General features: G+C 36.4%; 1 protein-coding gene and 1 long non-coding RNA gene across 6 annotated transcripts in view; one reads left to right on the top strand and one right to left on the bottom strand.

The window, feature by feature from the left end:
* LOC109498749 overlaps positions 1-7,621 on the top strand; it is a 30,109-nt gene extending 22,488 nt beyond the window's left edge. For both annotated transcript variants that reach the window (XR_002155638.3, XR_006597332.1), the window contains one exon: positions 7,193-7,621. This is a non-coding gene — a long non-coding RNA (uncharacterized LOC109498749). The remainder of the gene's footprint in view (positions 1-7,192) is intronic.
* The window catches only part of SGCZ (sarcoglycan zeta), a 1,094,832-nt gene that overhangs the window by 679,415 nt on the left and 402,402 nt on the right, over positions 1-13,015 (bottom strand). The window lies entirely within an intron of this gene.

Here is a 13,015-nt window from a genome sequence, read left to right as displayed (position 1 = left end):
TATAAAACTGTTTTAAAAGCAATGAAAAATCAATGACATCATTTACTTAGTGTGAACAAAAGAAATGGGATTAAGTAGTATAGGAGTCAATAAGCACATATAAATTATTAGCAATGGTCTAATTACTAGTGTTTTCATAAATGATCATTAAATTAATAATTGAATTTAATTTTAAAAATCCATGCATGGAACAAAAGTTAGAGTGTTTCCTCATCCAGGGATTATGATCAATTGAATTCAGTGAACTGAAGACCCACGGGGAGTTTCTGAGTGACACAGCAGGAACAAAAACCATTACTCTGAGCCAGACTTCCTTTCCAACTTCCATAAAATATTAGCCGCTATAGGTTGGCTGTTAAAAAACATAAAAAATGAACATGGAAAAATATAATACCTTAGTTTTCCCTAGGATAGAAACATATGGAGTTGTGAGAATTTAATATGGCCCATCATTTAAGCACCGACTTTTAACTTTTTCTAATGTTTATTAGATTCTTAACAAAAAAGACACTCTTCCTGATGAGAAAAAGAAGATCCTGCTCCTCCTCTGGGAAGAGGATGGTAGCGAAGGGATGGGCAGAATAATGAGATTTCCCTTGTTGACAGAACCTTCTAGACTCAAGAGGGTGCCACAACTGCCGGGGTGCCACATCAGCAAATGGAAACTTAGGTAACTCTCATGTCCCTACAAATGCTTTCATGACCAGAAACACAGTATATCCAGTCAGCCAATCCACAAACACCGAGACAACTCTGGCCTTTCTCTCCTCAAACAAGGTTGACTGTGTGGCCTAAGCCAGTCGGGAATATTCCCTTTTCCTCTGTTTGTTCTTTATTCCTTATCCTATAAAGGCTTGCTGCCTCCCACCCAATTTTTCAGTGCTCCATTAGAAGACTGTCTACTTCATGAAGTATTCAAGTTTTTCTGTCTCACCTAAAGTGTCTTCTTTAAACAACTTTTTTTGGGGGGGCGCCTGGGTGGCTTAGTCGGTTGAGCATCTGATTTCAGCTGAGGTCATGATCTCGTGGTCTGTGGGTTTGAGCCACACGTCGGGCTCTGGGTGGACAGCTCAGATCCTGGAGCCTGCTTCGGATTCTGTGTCTCCCTCTCTCTCTGGCCCTCCCCCTCTCATACTCTGTCTCTCTCTCTGTCAAACATAAATCAACATTTAAAAAAATAAAGACACCTTTTTTTTTTTTTTTAACTTTTTCATCATGAGGAATGGGATTGGAAGCCAGGCAGGATGAAATGTGCACAAGTGCCCATTGCGCCCTATGGACTCACTGAGTCTCTCATTTGTACAGAGGGCATGGGTGAGTGACTCAGGTTTGAGCTCTGCCTAAGGGCAATCAGCAATCTGGTCCAAGCAAAGTTTGTTTAAAAAAAAAAAAAGTTCCCATAAAGGTTCTGAGTCTTGGAAAGACCCCAGGGTAGTTATAATAGGAAAGAGTTGGGGCACCTGGGTGTCCAGTCAGTTAAGTGTTCATCTCTTGACTTAGGCTGTCATGATTTCTGGTTTGTGGTATCAGGCCCAATGCCAGTGTCCACACTGACAGTACAGGACCTGCTTAGGATTCTCTCTCTGCCTCTCTCCTGCTTGCATGCATTCCCTCTCCCTCTCCCCTCCGTCTCTTTCAAAATGAATAAATCAACACAAAAAAATGAAACGAGTATGCAACAGGTGGAAACTATTAGGGAGCTCACAAAGCCTCAAGGCAACTCCATAGCCTAAAGTGCTGGGAGATTTGGGGGATGCCATTAGGACATCCATCACTATAAAGAAATCTCCTGAAAGGAATCATCTCTTGCTAATGGGAAGTTCAGAGGACAAAGTTACAAAATTGGTGGGCACCAGTCAAGTACTTAAAAGTAGTTTGACGGCTTACTACCTAAGTCAAAGATGGTCATTCTAGGAAGGATAAGTTGGTCACAAAATGAGGAAGATCAATACTAGGTCACTGCCAACCTCAAGAAAATTTTCATGCAACCAAGTACACTGTAAAACACCACAAAATCCCCAACTTAGTGGCACATTACTTTCAGGTATTAATTTGGTTCCAAGAGACCCCAGGCTTAGCTAAAGAAGTGGAATCCTAGAAGTTTCAAAGAACTGAGTGTGGACCTTTCAGCATATCTTCTTATTTTACGTCTAAAAATCATGGTCCCCAGAAGCTGTAGATATCAACAAAAATAGCAAAATATTACTAAGACAACCTAGAATTACAATGGCCATTATGGAGACTATTCCAATTAGACAAGATTGATCATTAAAGAAGTGCACTTAAAAGCAAGGTTTCCCAAATCAAACACATAGAATGGATACCCATTTTATTTGGAATGCAGAAGCCTATAAAAGGCTTCAAGATTTCAAAACAGCTTCATTGAAAGATTCATTGGAAAAGGCTAATGAAAAATGGAAGACACAAAAGGGACCTAAAACAAGACTGTAAGATTGACATGGCTCCTTCTATTCCCTTCTAACCTCCTTTACCTTAGTACTCAGTCTATCAATCCTCTATCTGAACTGTCTTTCTACCCTGAAGAGACAAGAGTGTAAACCTAAGTCAAATCCTTGTACACTAACTCAAACACCCCATGTAAACCCTTAAGGAAGGGCCGCCATACAGGCCCCTATCAGAGTTGATGGGATTTTAAGGGATTCTCTGGTAAACCACTACCAGATATTTCCTTAAAGAGCCAAAGGGAAACCAAAATTAAAATCAATGGCCAACCTCTGGTGGATATCAGAGCTATATTCACTATTTAAACTCTACTCACTCAGGCCCCTGCCGATGAGATCCTAGGAAAATTGGCAAAAGCCAGCAAACACTGGGAATTATCACTGTCAGCTCTCCCAGCTCCCTGGAGTATTTGGTCAAGAAAGGAAGGTAAAATTTCTCAGTGCCCCTTCCTTTCAAAATTTGGATTCTTGTGAATTTGGTTTTGGGGTACCCGTTGGTTGTCAACCCTCTCTCTCTCGGGGACAACTACTGCCTTCTTGTCTTGTTTTGGCGTCCTGAGAACTTCCTGCCCGCCTGGGGCACACAGGTTGGCAGGTCTTGCAGATGCAGGCAGCTCAACTGTCAGGTTGGGGCTCAAGAATAAAGTAGCACAGGGGCTCAAAGGAATATATGCACCTCAATGTTTACAGCAACATTATTTACAATAGCCAAATTATGGAATCCACACAAGTGGTCAGAAATTGACAAATGGATAAAGAAAATGTGATATATGCAAACACACACACACACAATGGAATATCACCCTGCCATAAAAAGGAATGAAATTTTGCCATTTGCAAGGACATGGATGGAGCTAGAGACTATCATGCTAAGTGAAATAAGTCAGTCAGAGAAAAACAAATACTGTATGATTTCACTGATATGTATGATTTAGGAATCAAAACAAATGAGCAAAGGGGGAAAAAGAGAGAGAGGCAAACCAAGAAACCAAGACTTTAACTATACAGAAAACAGATGGTGACCAGAGGGAAGGGGGTATGGGGATGAGAGAAGTAGATGATGAGGACCAGGTGTCGTATGGAAGCACTGAGTCACCATGTTGTACATCTGAAACTACTATTACGCTGTATGTTAACTGAAATTTAAGTAAAAACTTAAAAAAAAATTGATGAAGGAAAAGACAACTTTTCCTTTGCTTTCAAAACTTAGCTATTTGACACAAGAGGCCTAGCTTTTGGCATATCTCAGCTTTCCCATGTCTTCTTAATAAGCCTCATCTTTTTTAACTTTCCATTTTAAGTGAGATAGATATATGACTCTTCCTTTCATTTGAACACTTCGAGGCCGCTGTAGGGTTATTAATTGGCCTAATTTCAATACTGCTATATTTCAGGGAATAGGGAGGCCTGAAGAGAGAGACAGGAACCACCACTTGGTGGGGCACTCAGAACCCACACTTTCGTCAGTTAAGTTTGCCATCTTACATGGGCACAGTCTGTGGCTCCCCAGAGTAATTACAATAGTAACAGCAAAGATCACCCATCAAAGGTCACCATAACAAATTTAATAATAATGACAAAGTTTGAAATATTGTGAGAATAACCAAAAAGTGACAAAGAGACAAAAAAGAAAATGCTATTGAAAAAAATGGCACCAACAGATTTGCCTGACACAGGTTTGCCACAACCTTCAATTTGTAAAAAATGTAACATCTGCAAAGTGTGGTAAAGCAAAGGGCAATGAAGCAAAGCACAACAAATCAAGGTAAGCCTGTGTGCCCCTCTTTGGGATCATTTCTTGATCTATTTGATTCTAGTCAGTTTGGGTCTTGGGAACCCTGACTCAAAAGCATGCTCCAAACCATGGGCATTGTTTTGCTACTAATAATTATTATTATTTCCCTAATATGCTGCATCATCTCAAAAATTTCAAATGCATGTAGGCAACCACTTACCAGCTGAACAGATCATCTCTCTCTGACTATAATAACAAAAGGGAACAGACGAACTCTAAGAATAGGAGTTCCAGCTCCAAGAAAAGGAGTCTGACATCATCTCTTATGAACAATACACTGATTCCCAAAGAGACAATGATAACTGATAGGCACACCAAGACCTATATTTTGATCAAATTGTTTGAATGGTCAAAAGGATGATAAAACAGGTGGACTGTTGAAATAAAGTTCAAGTCCCAAGATAAAGCCACACCTGACTCAAGTACACAAAGCTAAACTTTGTGTCCTTGTAAATGATCTGTGTGACCAGAAACAATATATCCAGTCGGTCAATGCCCAAACACCAAGCCAACTCTGATCTTCTTACCCCAAATGAGGTGGACTGTGTAGCCCTAGTTAATCAAATATCTTATATTGTTCTCTTCCTTATTCTTTATGCTTTATCCTAAAAATACTTATCTTCAGGCCCATTTTGCAGTTCTCTGCAGTGAAACTTTCCACTTCAGGAAGTGTTAAATAGACTTTTTTTCTATCATATAAGTTGTCTTCTTTAAATATTTTTTAATGGCCTCTAGAAATAGGCAGAGTAAAAGGTAAGGCTTCCCAGGAGAAAGCTGTTCGTCATAGAAACTCAAATAAAGGCAATTTATCCTTTAAAAAAAAAAAACATACTGCATATAGTACAGGAGGATTAATTTTTTTTTTAATATGTGTAACTTGAACTTCACTGTCTTAAGTATTTCTTTCTGCTTTATTATTGAAATTAGCAGCATTTTTGTTAGAAATTTATATTCGCTGAATTTTTCTTTTCTACTAAAGAATTCTAAAACATAATTGGAAGGAAAACCACCCAGAAAAGAGAGCAGTTTCTCAAAGTTAGAGAATGAGTAAGCAGAGCTTCTGTTGTCAAAGGGGCAGAGACGAAAACAGATTATCTTGAAACTAAAACTACACAAGTAATGAGCGATTTTTTTTTAAAATTATTTGAGAGTGAGCAAGCATGAGTGAGGGGCAGAGGGACAGAGAGGGGAGAGAGAGAAAGAGTAAGGGGGGGGGGGCAGAGAGAGAGAATCTCAAGCAGGTTCCACACTCATGGAGCCCAACATGGGCCTCGATCCTTCAACCCCAGGATTGTGACCTGAACTGAAATCAAGAGTCAGATTCTCAACCATCTGAGCCACCCAGGGACCCCTGAAGCCAGGGGTTCAAACCAGAAAAATTTCTTAAGCATTCCATAGATATTTAGTATGGAACAAAATTAGTACATATGCCTGAAGGATGAAACCAGCCCTTTAACAGTGTTACCATTATGCCACTAGGTAATTAGGAAGACAACTCATTGGAGTCATTGCCCACCATTTTAGGAAGTTATACTCCAAAAAAGCCTGAAACACAAACAGGAGTCCCTTTTCCTTTAAAATATCATTTTATTTTTAATTCTCTTAAATTTCTTTTCTGAGAACTATGCATTATTAATAATTGTTTGGATTATTCTTATTCATTCCTTTTTAATAGTATAACACATATAGTGACTAGTGATATATATCTGACAAGCAGCTGACTTAAAAACATACCTTAACATGGTGGCTATGACACTGATTTCTTCAGGAGGCAATTTTACCTATCTGGTCCAATTGCCTTACTAATAAAATAAAGAAATTGGCTTCAATGTTTGCTGAGGATCCTATCAAATCAAAACTCTATGATCTATAATCTACACTAATACTTACTGAGCATGTCCTTAGTTCAAAGTAATATTCTGGAATTACTGGAATAAAAAAAAAATTGCCATTTTAATGAAGAAAGCCAGATTTCAGGAAGATGGATTCTATATATGTGTGGAAAATGCAAATTCCTGCCTCCACTCCTCACTGTGAATGTGCTGAATCATAATGTGAGTCTCTGGAAACTTCTCTACTTGGTGTTTTTGTTTGTGCGTTTGTATGTTTGCTTTTGATCTAGTATCTCTCTAAGGTCTACCTTCTCTTTCCTTCACACTTCAGAACTCAAACTCTGAAAAAATACATCTCACAGAATTGTCACAACATTTTGCAGAAGTAAAGGAATTAACCATCTGGAACCACCTAAACAAGACTCATTCCAACACTGACAATCTGCTATAAACATGAATAAAGAATTCAATTGTGACCCAGGCTGAGAAAAGATAAGGGTTTTTGAATGAATTACTGAGATAGTTATAGAAAGAAATTATTACCAGATGCGATAACAATGAACAGAAACAAACAGCAAGAAATCTTTCACTACCAAGAGACTACCTATAAATCTTACCCTGTATTTGTTAGTGTTTATTATGGACTTAATAGATGCACTTCTCAGACAAGCACATTGCAGGTATTCCCATAGTCTATGCTAGTAATCAAATTGTTCCTATGATTCAATAGCCAAATGGTATCTTTTCAGGATTCTCCAGAAGAGAACCAATAGGTCCTCCATAAGGTATATATAAGAAAAGGTTTATATAAGAAAACCTATATAAGAAAAGTTATTGTGAAAACTGGCTCAAACAAATATGGGGTCTCAGATATGCCATGATATGCCTTCTATAAGCTAGAGCATCAGGAAAACCGCTGGGATAATTCAGCCTGAGGATGAAGGCCTGAAAACTTGAGGGGCAGAGCAGGATACTGCTAGTGTAAATGCTGGAGCCCAAAAAGCAGAGAACCAGTAGCTCTGATGGCCAAGGGCAGGAGGGAATAAAAGTCCTAGCTTAAGATGAGAGAATAAAGTAGCCCTCTCTCTGCCTTTCTGATGCAGGTTCTCAACAGAATGGATGACCCCCCCACCTACACTGGTGACAGCATATCTTCTTTACCCAGTCTACTTCTGCAAATGTTAACCTCTTCCAGAAACACTTATGAGCACATCTAGAAATTATGGTGTACTGGCACTCTGGGCATCCCTTAGCCCACTCCAGGTGACACATCAAACTAACCATAACAGTCCAGAAATAAGAGGAGTAGAAATCTGTTTTTTTTTTTTAATTTGCTATTTAAATGTTTATAATGCAGGCAATAGATTAACATCTTAAAAATTAATTCTAATTACATGTGGTCACAGATAACTGAGTATTTTTAAAAATGACAGTGAGAAAGTAGTAGTACAAGAAAATCCAAACCAAAAACAAAAAGACTTGGCCTTCAAGTATTTTTGAAAATAAAAACAATAAAATGTAAATTTTAAATATGTCTATAATAGAGTGCTATGTTAGTATTTTCATCTGATACTGACAACAGTAAGTCCCTGCTAATTTCCTTTGGGGGCTAAAAGCTATATGATATATGCTAATACTTTTTCTCGGGTAAATGACTAAATTTCAGTTCTGGGTTTAGACTTTTTTGCTTTCTAGGATAATAAAGTTCTCAGTCACTTGGAAGTAACTGGCAATCTTAGAGGTTTTTCTTTTTTTAATTTCTATTTTATTCAGTTTCTCAAATTTTATTCAGAAGTCATTTGCTATATAGTGACAAAAATGCAGAACACAGATCATAAAGGAAACACTGGAGCTTATTTTTAAATTTAGGTTGTAATAAATTGGAGTATTTGAAGGATCATTCTTATTAGTCAGTTTTTACAGGTGGGGATCCTAAAACAATGATCGCTTATAAATTCTATATGTATGCATTTAATGAATTAATTTGATCTCAAGTATGTAAAAAAAAAAAATGTGTCATCTTTGTCAGGATTTTTGTCACACCTAAAAAGTAGTTTTAGATTTGAGTGAAACAGATCTGGAGTCATATATAACTCATGCCAGTCTCTGAATAGGTAACTAGAAAAGCTATTTTGAGATTTAATCCAACAAAATTTTTGGGTAAGTGAGAATAATAAAATGCATTTAATATTCCTTTAGAAGCAAAAAACCTGACTTAAAAATCATTTCTTTAGAAAGACAGAGGGATTTAATCTAGAAAACTTTCACAAATATAATTTAAAGGATTATCAAGATATAGAAGTTTTTAAAAGTATACAAAACCAATTAATAAAAAGGAAATATATAATAAACACTTCTAAGACATTACTTTTATTGTTTTACTCAGAGTGGCATCTCCCTTTAAAAGTTTTTTAAATAAAGGGGCACCTGGGTGGCTCAGTAAGCTAAGCATCCGACTTCAGCTCAGGTCATGGTCTCATGCTCTGTGAGGTCGAGCCCCGTGTCGGGTTCCGTGCTGACAGCTCAGAGCCTGGAGCCTGCTTCAGATTCTGTCTCCCTCTCTCTCTGCCCCTCCCCTGCTCATGCTCTGTCTCTCTCTCTCTCAAAAATAAATAAAAACATAAATTTTTTTGTTAAAAGCTTTTAAATATATTATTATAAATATATTGCAAACACAGTCTAAATATATATGATAAATTTAACAAGAAAAATACACACACCCTCTCTTCTCAAAAACATTAATAGAATAAGTTATGATTTTAGGTAAAACCTATTTTACCATTCATTTATCCCTGAATAAGTATATATCATTTTATCAGAATATTAATTGAATTAGGTAGGAGACTTTTCCTGTGCCTAGAAAAAAATCACGATTAAGAATATGCTTTATGAAGTTACATTCTAGTAATCTAAAATACTATAAATACTATGTACCACATGTTTATTGCAGCATTGTTTACAATAGCCAAGATATGGAAGCAGCCCAAGTGTGTACACACACACACACACACACACACACACACACACACACACACACACACTGGAATATTACCCAGTCATTAAAAAAGAAATCTTGGCATTTGTAAAAACATGGATGTACCTAGAAGGTATTATGCCAAGTGAAATGAATCAGAGAAAGTCAAATACTATATGATTTCAGTTATATGTGGAATCTAAAAAAAAAATGAATATGCAAACAACCAAAAAGCAGAAACAGACCCATAAATATAGAGAACTCACAGTGCCAAAGAGGAGGAGGTAGAGAAAAGGGAAAGATGGACTAAGGGTTGTGGGAAGTATAGGCATCCGGTAATGGAACAAGTCAGTCAAGGAGAGGAAAGGTAGAGCATAGGGGATACAGTTCATGGTACTGTAAAAGCGTTGTGTGGTGACAGATGATAGCTGTACTTGTGGTGAGCACAGCATCATGTATAGACTTGCTGAGTCAATGAGGAACATTGTGTGTCAACGATACAAAAAAGGAACTAATCTAGTCTAGTAATTAGGGGGAAATTAATGGATTATGTGGTTATTTGTTTTATGTCATTATTTTAAAATGTATTCTATTACTGCAAAGGCAATACAGTTTTTATAGGCAATAACATAGATTATGTATACAAATAGCTAATTCTTAGCAAATCACTATTTAACTCGTGCCAAGCATGCGAAGATGGCACAGCTGGGAGGTTGGGCGAAATATGTACAGTGAGAGGAGAAAGCAACGAGGGGTGCTCAAGAAGTGGTACTCAGGGTTTCAAGTGGAACATTCAAATCAAGAGAAGAATGGATTTACTTCCACATTTCCTTGAATGTAATGTTGCATTGTGATTATACTAGGTAAAGCCTTTAGTTATTTTTGGATTAATTATAAGGCTGTTTTTAAATCAGGAAAACAACAGTTCTCCATTTGAAAAAAAAATGTATAAATTTTTCATAATATTTAATAGTAATTTTATGATGGATTATGTCAACATATGAAATAACAAAATGCCAGTATTATAGAAACGTGAAATATAACTTTTACAAATCTTAAATGTGGAATACTATTTTATCAGGACATCAAAAATTGAAAAAAGGCAAGGAAAGATGTATCTACATGAACATTAAAAACTTATACAGAGCAAAGAAATACATGCCAGTACCTCGCACACCACAAAACACATGAACAAAGGAAACAGAGATATAAATGGCAAATTGAGAAGCAGTGGATATAATACTTATTATAAAATGGGTTAATACTGTTATTTTTTCAATATCTATTACATATAAATGAGAAAAATAGAAATACTTTAAAAAATAGGCAAAGACATAAGTAGGTAATTTACAAAAGGAAATATACATGGTCAGTAAAGACGTGAAACAATACTCAGCTACAAAAATAAAAACTGCCAGCTTACAACAACAGAAAATTGGAATTGTTGCATATAATTTTGGCAGCAAGTGAATAAAATGATAATGCCAGTGCTTTATTTTGACTTGACTGCTTTCTGGAAACATATTTGTAAAGTCCACAAGTATACATTCATTGGTACAATATTTCTACAACTGGAAATTTAGCTAAAAAACATTTTTGGACAAGTATTGGAAAAAAGTTAAGATGCAGGCATCAGGCTGTTCATTGCAATGCTTCTCACATATGAAAACTTATTATCATGTTGAACATTCCTGAACTAGGAATGCTAGATTATGTTTTACACAAATAATGGGATATGTTAAAGTAAATCAGATAAGACTGAGCCATTAGACTGAAGTTGCCCTAATGCCTTGATAGCCTAAAGAAACCAAAGCCTAAGTCAGAGTTCATATGCTAGAATCCAAGAAAATGACACTTAAGAATGACTCATTACAATCAGCCAACTGAGTTTTCTCAAATAAGACAAGTGTTCAGGGTATAGCCAAATAACTTCATTGCTTTGCTTCTGTTCTCTTCTCTAAAAACTCTTCCCCTAGTTCCTGTTGGTGGAGTGTCCATAACTTCTTCCAGTTTGGTTACTTACCAACTCTAATCAGTATTTTACTCAAGTAAACTCCTGAAAGTGTTAATGTGCCTTAGGTTACCTTTAGACATATATATAGGTTTCCTTAGCAGGATAAAGCATATATAAATATAAATGTGGGCACAATGTATACACAATTGTATTGATTAGAAATCATCTGTGAGTTCACAAAGTTATTTTCATTTATTTTATATTTTAACATTTTTTTTTAATTTTTTTTCAACGTTTTTAATTTATTTTTGGGACAGAGAGAGACAGAGCATGAACGGGAGAGGGGCAGAGAGAGAGGGAGACACAGAATTGGAAACAGGCTCCAGGCTCTGAGCCATCAGCCCAGAGCCCGACGCAGGGCTCGAACTCACGGACCGCGAGATCGTGACCTGGCTGAAGTCGGACGCTTAACCAACTGCGCCACCCAGGCGCCCCCAATTTAACATTAAAAATAGAAATAGTTTGGAATTGTGTATTTACTGTTTTTTCCATCCTTGATAGACGATAGCTTAAACAAGAAGAGTCAGGACATGGATGGGAGGTAAGAGTTGTGGCTATAACATATAAAGGTAACACAACACATTTATATATCAGTGGAATGCTTTTTTTTTTCACTCCTAAAATTAATGATGAGCAATCTCTTTTAAGATATCTGATCTCTCATTTCCACAAACTTACTAAATTCAATTATATTATTTAAAATAATACACTTAACTTTATCATCATGTATCTTTATTAGTTTGAATTAAATATTTGAATATAATGATTAGCATTGTTATAGATTCCTATTTAGTATTTTCCCATGACCTTTTTAGCTAAGCTAGGTAGTATATATATTTTTAATTAATTTTAATAATATAGTCAATATTAAATATATATAAGGATGCATAGAAAGCACAAAGTTATCATGCAGTGCAAAGATCAACTGATTAGATAATACCACACAGTTCTCTCTTTTCAATTATGAGAGCATGAGAGCTTGTTTTGAAGGCCTAGCTGAAGAATTTGAAATTTAAATGTAAAGCACAGATGGGAGCCCCAGGTTGCAAGGAAAGTCTAAAATCTCTAGCTTTAAGTATTTTTTAATTACACACGCACACACACCCTCTCTCTCTCAAAAAATAGTTAACAAAATTTAAATTACATGGTATGGAAGTTAAATCAGTCATTTTTGAAAATGCCCAGGTGTCAATGGTTGCTCTTGAAACTTCCGTAATATTTCAACAAGATACTTATCAATAGATACTGCTTTGCTGCAGGTTCCTATCTCCTTCCTGACCCCCAGAATCTGGACCTTTAATAAAAAGGCCAAAAAACTAAATGTAAGACAGGAAACCACCAAAATCCTAGAGGAGAACACAGGCAGTAACTAACCTTTTTGACATCAGCAACTTCTTACTAGATACATCTCCTGAGGCAAAAATAAACTATTGGGACTTCATCAAGATAAAAAGCTTCTGCACAGCAAAGGAAACTATGAGAAATAGAAAAAGGCAAGTGACAGAATGGAAGAAGACATTTACAAATGACATATCTGATAAAATGTTAGTATCCAAAATCTACAAGAACTTATCAAACTCAACACCCAGAAAACAAATAGTCCAGTTAATAATTTGGACCAACACATAAATAGACATTTTTCCAAAGAAGACATCAGATGGCTAAGCACTCAACACCACTCATTATCAGGGAAATAAAGAACAAAACTACAATGCAATATCACCTCTCACTTATCAGAAAGGCTAAAATTAACAACACAGGAAACAACAGGTGTTGGTGAGGATGCGGAAAAAGGGAAATCTCTTCCACTGCTGGTGGGAATGCAAACTCACGCAGCCACTCTGGAAAACAGTATGAGGGTCCTCAAAACGTTAAAAATAGAACTACCCTGTGAACCATCAATTGCACTACTAGGTATTTACCCAAAGGATACAGAAA

This window comes from Felis catus, chromosome B1 (assembly GCF_018350175.1).
Source record: "Felis catus isolate Fca126 chromosome B1, F.catus_Fca126_mat1.0, whole genome shotgun sequence".
In the NCBI taxonomy this organism is placed as follows: domain Eukaryota; kingdom Metazoa; phylum Chordata; class Mammalia; order Carnivora; family Felidae; genus Felis; species Felis catus.
This window is presented reverse-complemented; position numbering and strand designations above follow the sequence as displayed.